We start from the raw sequence: 8776 nt of genomic DNA, 5'->3' as shown, positions 1-8776 counted from the left end.
ATCTAATATGTGAGAGAATCTAAAATTATACTTCACAAAAAAAGGCACATTTACTCATTTCATCCTCAAATAATTTTGAAGTTGAAATTTTCATCTCTAAAATGACTGTGAACTGTTATTGATAGTATTGGCAGATTAATAAAGAAGTCTATTCAAGATTATAGCAAAGCTGGTATATTTCCAGTACGGATAGACAATCTTAGGATAGGAATGGCCAAGGGGAGTGAGGAATAATTTGGTCTCTGAGATGCTCAGAAGACTTAAAGACAAATTCCAGAGACAAAATGCCTTCCAGAATGATTCAGTTTATTTTATGTGGCTTGAAAGGTACCAGATATTTCAATGTTTAATTTTAACTATAAAATTTTATTTAATTTATCCTTCTTAAAGTTATACATGATCAAATAATGGCATAAGGAACTGGATGACTGAATAACTGGGTGACTGAATAACTTCATAATTGAACTTGAAAAGTGAACTTGAACAGTAATATTAGTTGTAAAATTCTTAGCCATTTGCTGAAACCATTCCAGCTTCTAATTCTGACAAGTCTGAATGTTACATATTCTGATAATAGCATAGGAATCTACTTAAGAAAAAATAAAGTTGAGAAAGAATTGATAGTGTAAGTCAACTTTAGTGACACCACCTACATCAACGTGACATCCATCTTTTGTTTTTTTTTAATTTTATTTATTTATTTGATAGAGAGAGATCACAAGTAGGCAGAGAGGCAGGCAGAGAGAGAGGAAGGGAAGCAGGTTCCCCACTGAGCAGAGAGCCTGATGTGGGGCTCAATCCCACATCAATCTCAATCCTGGGATCATGACCTGAGCTGAAGGCAGAGGCTTTAACCCACTGAGCCACACAGTCACCCCAGTGACATCCATCTTTATTAAATAGCTACAAGACTTCTTGAGATTTTTATGATGAGAATTTCTCTTTTAGTCAACAAATCATAGTTTCAGACAGAACTGTTCTGTACTCCTATTTGTATATATCAAACATATGCCACAGAATTATCATATCTACCCATATTAACAAAAATTAATGTTTGATTAATGCATTAGATTATTAAAGGCATACTTTTGCACTTTTGCTCAGCTCCATATGGCATTTTTCTAAGATAGAAATTTCACTAGAAAATTAAAGAGGCTGTTGAGTACTTTCCAGTTTTCATCTAAGAACTGTGATATCTGTCTTACTATTCCAAATGTGAGACTATTTCAAACAGTATGACAAAGAATTTTCTTGTATATATTGTTCATATAAAAAAAAACCCTGTGCATTTTTTATCAATAGAAATTGAACATTTACAGAAAAAACAAAAACAAAAACAAACAACAACAAAAAAAAAACAACTTGTAAAGATATCTTGAAATTCACTCAAAGGAGTTTGAATATGATTCTATACACGAGGCATATGAGGAAAAAAAGTTATATATTTTTTACTAGATTAAGTTAAATGTATTTCATTATAAAAGAAAACGCCACTGTCAGTGTAGGTGATACAATGTAGATAACAGTTGGGATTCAAACAGAATTGAAACATTTCAAATACTTCTACTTCATATCAAGCAAAAAATAGAGGGGGGAGAACCTTTGGTTTAAAGTTGCTTTATTTATTTTTTTTTTTTAAGATTTTATTTATTTGACAGAGAGAAATCACAAGAGAGGCAGGCAGAGAGAGAGGAAGGGAAGCAGGCTCTCCGCTGAGCAGAGAGCCTGATGCGGGACTCGATCCCAGGATCCTGAGATCATGACCTGAGCCGAAGGCAGCGGCTTAACCCACTGAGCCACCCAGGCGCCCTAAAGTAGCTTTAAAAGGACAATATGAGATTTCTGGAATGGCAAATTGAAGAAAATGACAAAATCTTTCTCCAAAAAAGCAATAATAAAAACTGCACAAGTTGTCAAAAATAACCATTTAAGAGCTCTGGAAATTAACCAAAACCATACAATAAATGAAAAACATGACTTTAAGAATATCAACTGAGCTTTAGTAAAAATAGTGGAGGATTGTGGAATTTTGGTCCTAGGCTGCTTTGTTCTTATCCATTCCCCCTCTATCATCCAGAAGTTTACCTGGGGGTGCATGCCACAATCTACCAGCAGGCTCATGGCAAGAAAGGCTACATACACAACACTGTATGAAAACTTAGATAAGATTGCAGAAGCCCTAATGAGCTACTGGATTTTAAGATATCTATTGGCAAAATGTGAAAGTCCTACCCTTTCCAAGTGTTTGAGCATAACCTCTTCACAAGCCTTGGATGAGAACCAAGCTATGTTGACTCAAGAACTATGTCAAACAAATCTTAAAAATCAAAACAAGAATCAAGGACCAAAATAGAAACAAATAACTGAGCAAAGACATCAGTCACCATAGTCGACAAATTAGTCCAACCAAGTCACTAACAAGCATAAAAATAGAAGCAAATATAAATCCTGGTGTAAATCAGAATCTAGAATTCCTGCAATATAAGTCTAAAGGTCCAGCTTTCAAAAAAAATATTATGATGTATATAAAGAAACCAGAATTTTTGACCCTTAAGAATTATGTTGTAATTTCTAGAGCAATAATTTTAAAATATCTACCAAAACACAGACACAGACACACACACAGACACAGACACACACACACAGACACACACACACACACGCACACACACACACACACACATCTGGTAGATAATTCAACAAAATAATTTAGTGGCACATTAGACAATTATCAACATAACACCAAGAAAGGAAACAGAAGGGGAGAAAGAGAGAGACAGAGAGAGGGAGAGAGAGAGGAAAGTGTGAAACATATGGGTAACAAATAGCAAAATGACAGATATAAAACCAACCATGTCAATAATGATATTAAGCATTCATGGATTAAAAACTCTAATCAAAAGGCAAAGATGTCAGAATAGACAAAAAGCTTAAAACAAACAAAAAACTGATAAATATTCAAATATATACCTCCTATAAGAGTCACTCTTTAGATTCTAAGACATAATTAATCAAAAGTAAAAGGAGGAAAAGAGAGTCACCATGCAATAGTAACCATGAGAGAGCTGGAGTGAGTCTACTAATATCAAACAAGACATTAAGAAAAAAATTGCTTTCAGATACAAGGTGGATATTTTCTATTTATAAAAGATCAACTCAGGACGCCTGGGTGGCTCAGTGGGTTAAGCCTCTGCCTTCGGCTCAGGTCATGATCTCAGGGTCCTGGGATTGAGGCCCGCATCAGGCTCTCTGCTCAGTGGGAAGCCTGCTTCTCACTCTCTCTCTGCCTGCCTCTCTGCCTACTTGTGATCCCTGTCTATCAAATAAATAACTAAAATCTTAAAAAAAAAAGATCAACTCACTTGGGAGGCATAATTGTTATATTGTTAGGTGCACCTAACAAAAGATTAAAAAAATAACATGTAGCAGATTTAGATAACTTAAAGGATAAATAGAAAATGCAACAAAAACATTTGGACACTTCAGTGTCCTACTCCTGCCTATAATTAGCTCAGTTAGAGTGAAAATCAGCAAGAATATTAATGACGTGAGACATGAGATTATAAAAGACATTAGTGACAAAGATGACCAAAGAGATATTCATAGAACTATCCAACAGCAGTTTGGAAAGATTTATGTGCTAGGCCAAAAGAATTCTCCACAAATGTAGAATAATTGGATTCCTATAAGGTGTGTTCTCTAATCACTATGGTATTACATTAGAAATCAAAAAAGAAAAAAGAACATGAGAAATCCAAAAATATTTGGAAATTAACCAGCACACTTCTAAACAACCAATGAACTAAAGAATAAATCAAAAAGGAAATCAGAAAACATTTTGAGTTGAACAAAAATGAAAATACAATATGTAGAAATTCATGGCACATATCTAAAACAGTGCTTAGAAAAAATTTATAATGAAATGTCTGGATTTGAAAAGAAATATTTGATAGAAATAACTTATAAATTCATTTTAGAAAGTTAGAAAATAAAAGAGCAAATTAAACATAACACAAGAAAAAAGAAAGAAAGACAATTAGAAAAGAAATAAGGGCACCTGGGTGGCTGATCAGACTCTTGATTTCAGCTCAGGTTATGTTTTCTAGTGTGATGGGATCCAGCAGAGTTGGGCTCGGTGCTCAGTGGTCTGCTTGAGATTCTCTCTCTCTCTCCTTCTGCCCCTTCCCCAACTGTCAGGCACAGGTGTGCATGCTCTCTCTCTCTGTCAAATAAATAAATCCTAAAAGAAGATAAAAGAAATAAATGATTTCAAATGTGAAAAAAGTACTACAAAAGTGAATCCCCAAAATTTTATTTTAAAAAATCAACATACTTGTCAAATATTTACTTATAGTTGGAAAGAAAATAAGAGTAGACACAAATTACCAAAACAGAAATAAAAGGGAGGCTAGTGCTACAGATTTTACAGAATTTTTAAAAATCACAGGAGAATATTATGAACAATATTTTGCCAAAAATTGTACAATGTGATTAAAATAGAAAAAAATACTAAAAAGATAAAAATTACTAAATCTGAACAAAAATAAGAACAACAAAAATAGAATATATGAATAGATGCATGACAAATGAAATTAAATTAATGACTAAATATCTTCTAAGTAAAGACCAACCTCCCATGGCTGCCTGGTAAATATAATTAGTCATTATATGGAGCAAGTAATAACAATGCCTTGTGAGCTCCTCCAGGAGAGGAAAGAAGCAAGAAAAATGGAACAATTTCTTTCAGAAATAAAGGGGGAGGGAACACTTCCTAATTCATTTTGTGAGGCAAGAAGGGGAAAAAAGACATCAATAATAATTTTTTTAAAAAGTATTAGACAATAGATTTCGTGAATACGGTTGCAAAAATCCTCAAGAAAATATTAGCAAATAAATACAACCACGTAAGAAAATGATTATATGTACACCATACCCAAATGAGGTTCATCTCAAGAATGCAATGTTGGTGTAATATATGTAAATCAATTAATGTAAGGCACCATATTAATAAAGTAGCAAAACCTCATGATCATATTAATAAATGCACAAATACATTTTGAAAAATCTTATATCCACTGATGATAACTTCTAACAGTTTAACAGATTAAGAATAGAACTTCCTAAAATGGGTAAAGAGTATCTACAAAAGTCCTATAGCTATAGCTTTTTTTATGATTTTGGTGGAAAACATTTGATGTTTCACCACAAAAGTAAAAACTTCACTGAGTTAATGAAACACCAAATGCTTCCCCCTTAATATTAGGAAAATGGCAAGGATGCCTGCTCTCACCGCTTTTATTCAACATTGCATGCGCTGAAGTTATAGGCAGTGAATTAGACAGAAAAACAGAAGAAGAAAATGATTTAAAAAAAAATGTATCCAAGTCGAAAAGAAAGAAGATTTTTTTTATTTACAGATGACCTAATTCTTTATGTAGAAAATCCAAATGAGTCACACAAAAAAGCAAAACTTTCAAATAAGTTCAGGATCAAGATCACAGGATTTGACATCCATACAGAAACATTAATTATATTTCTATACTAGGAGTGAACTTTTGAAAATGAAATTAGAAAAACAATGCAGTTCACAATTACATGAAAAAAATGAATAAAGTTCTCAGAAGTAACATTAACAAAAGCAGTGCAAGACTGTACTGAAAATTTCAAAATGCTGCTGTGAGAAAGAAGATCTAAGTGGAGAGACATTCCCTATTCATGAATCAGAATATTAAAATGGCAATACACCATGAATTGGTCTATAGATTGAATTAAGTCAATTTCATAACCCTTATAAGCCTTTTGGGTTGTAGAAATTGACAAGCTGATTCTTAAGTTGACAGGGAGAGGCAAAGGACACAGACTAGCCAAACTACTTGACAAGAGAATGAGGTTAAGCACTTAAACATTTTCCAATTTCAAAACTTGCTATAAATCTATACTAGTCAAGGCAGCAGGGCCCTGGCATAAGGATAAGCTTATAGATAAACTGAACATAAATGAGAGTTCAAAATTAAACCTTTTACGTTAATGGTTAAAGAGAGCAAGGCCACAGTTAGATTTATGGGTCTAAATTTTTTGTTCAGTAACAACTACCTGGGAGGTTTATAAAGCACATAGTTACCTAATAGCAGGACAAAAAAAAAAAAAAAAAAAAGAAGTTGGATAAAATTTAAGAGTCTTGCATCACGAGATTTATTTCAAAGTTACATTAAAGTAGTGCTAATTGTGGGACAGTGTCAAAGATAAACACAGCCAGACATTAATTTCAAGGGGTGAGAACAGATTGTATTCAGTAACTACTGACTACAGGGGAAAGTGCTCAGCTCTATTCTGATGTTCAGAGGTGATCTGATCTTTGAAAGGAGAATAGAAAGTAGGAAGGGAAATGTCTGGGGCTTAAACAATCAGGGAAGTGAAAAATCACAAAGACAGAGAAGGGGGTAGAGGTGCTCCAAGTGAAACCCATATGGGCTTGCTAACAGGCACTTACCAAAGGTAAGCTTCTCCCTTCATGCAGAAACTGGGAAACAGGGGCCCTGTCTTCAGGCATTGGCTGCAATGGATGGTAAATTCTTTTGGCAGCCTTGAGTTTTCTCAAGCAGGCACTTTAAGAGGGACTAGAGACATCCTATGGGTACTGCCTGGAACTGTTAGAAACTATAGTAGTGTTTGCTCAAGACTTTATAGGCCAAGATGGAGGCATAGTCCAGAAAAATCTGACTACAGTTTGGTCAAGGACAAAATCTTGGTCAGCAGGGATTTTAAAAAGTGTGCTGTAAGCCACCTACATGAAAACAATTGGAATAATTACTGGAAATGTAATTTTTGAATTCTAACCAGAATTATTAAATAAAAATATTAAAATTTTTAAAAAGTGAGATATTGACTTAAAATATTTAGAAATCACCCTTGATGATTCATACACACACAAAAATTTGAAAAACCACATGTTGAGAGTGGCCATAATATTGGAAATGGATATACATTGTAATTTTCCCAACTGCTTGGATGAAAACAAAAATAAGGATATAATAATGACACCAAATGTATATAAAGAATATGTGTCAGGCTTATTTTGAGAACTTTACATGTATCAATGCACTTTATTGCATATTATGTTTGGAATATTATTTTATTGATAAAAGCCTTGGTAATCTGCAGGATGATGTTGTTGCATTTATAAAAGTCAAGCTAATTACCAAGGATGCTCAGGGCAAAAACTGCCTAATTTCCATGGTTCAGATCTTCCCCGTGACAAAGTGAGTTTGTTCCATGGTCAAAAAATGGCAGATTGCTGAAGGTTATTGGCTTCATCTATTTTGTGTTGGTTTTACAAAGAAAATGCAACAGTCAGATTTGAATGTCCTCTTGGGCTCAGCAAAAGCAGGTCCACTGAATTTGCAAAAAGATGACGAAAATCATGACCCAAGAGGTGCAGACAAATAAAATAAGTGGTCAGTAAATTTATTCCAAAGAGCATCAGAAAAGACATAGAAAAGACTCAGTCTATTTACTCACTCTGTGATGTCTTTGTTAGAAAAGTAAAAATGCTAAAGGAGTCCAGGTTTGAGTTGAGAAAGCTCAAAGAGCTTCATTGTGAAGGTAATAGTTCTGGAAAAGCTACTGGGGATGAAATCAGTGTTAAAGTTGTGTGAGCTCATGGATTGGGACACCAGTCCAAGAACCTGTTTAAAATTCAGATAGTTAATGGTGACAAATAAAAAATCTTATTTGTGAAAATAAATAAATAAATTAGGCATTTTAATTTGACAATTTAGATGCCCACATTTTTAGAAAAACATAACCTACCAAAACTGAAAAAAGAAATACGCAAATCTCAACAGTACTTCTTTTCTGTTCAGAACATTAAATCTATTATTTTAAAAAATCCCAGAAAAATCTCCAGACTTAGATGATTTCACTAGCAAAGTCTTCCAAACATTTAAATACAAAATCTTCTATTTAATAAAAATAAAATAATTCTTAGTTCCTTTTTTATTATGTGAGAATGAGCCTTCTATCAAAACCTAAGACATTAAAAAAAAAAAGCTATACATCAATTTCTCTAATGAATGACATTTCAAAAATCTAAACAAAACTTTAGCAAACTGAATCCCATAACACCCAAAATGGGGTTAAAAGAGCCAAAGCCTTCATTCTTTTTACCTGTGTGAGATACTTTAGTTAAATTCCAAGAAAATTATTTGTTTCTTGGAGATTAAAAAAATAATAAAATTGGAGTCCTAATCAATTAATGGAAATGTAGAAATAAATGGAAATAAAAAATTAAATGAAATAAAAGAGTGGCTATGTGCAAGTCCCTGACAATGCTCCTGAATTGAAAAATTCTGGAAAAATAGTTTTACAAACTAGCCAGTAAGATTTCTTTTTTCCCTATTTATTTGATGTCATCAGTATCAACTACACAAGTTCTTAGTGGTCCCTACTGTGAGTATTAGATTCAAATCTGTGTTTGTCTTTTAGTTTTTTGCTCTCTTCTTTTGTAGTCCTGAGGGAATGATATAACAATACTTCGTGTCACTCTATCAATTTAAATTTTTTTAAAAAAATGAAAAATACTTATTTTTGAAAGTGATCACTTTTGCATTTTAAAAATATTTACAAATCAGAAATTTTAATATATTTCCATAGACATCATGGTTATTATTGATCAAATAATTTTCAAGTAAATTAACCAGAAATAACATCTTGACAACTTTCCTAAAATTTTAGATCACTAACCAAGAAAAATTCACTTAAATTTTTATATTTTTCT

The 8776-nt window shown here is 32.9% G+C and overlaps 1 pseudogene; it reads left to right on the top strand.

The window, feature by feature from the left end:
• The first annotated feature begins 7059 nt into the window (after window positions 1-7059).
• LOC123943672 lies at window positions 7060-7655 on the top strand (annotated as a pseudogene).
• Window positions 7656-8776: the final 1121 nt, after the last annotated feature.

This window comes from Meles meles, chromosome 6 (genome assembly GCF_922984935.1).
Source record: "Meles meles chromosome 6, mMelMel3.1 paternal haplotype, whole genome shotgun sequence".
In the NCBI taxonomy this organism is placed as follows: Eukaryota; Metazoa; Chordata; class Mammalia; order Carnivora; family Mustelidae; genus Meles; species Meles meles.
The sequence above is the reverse complement of the archived record's forward strand: the minus strand, read 5'-3'. Positions and strand labels throughout refer to the sequence as shown.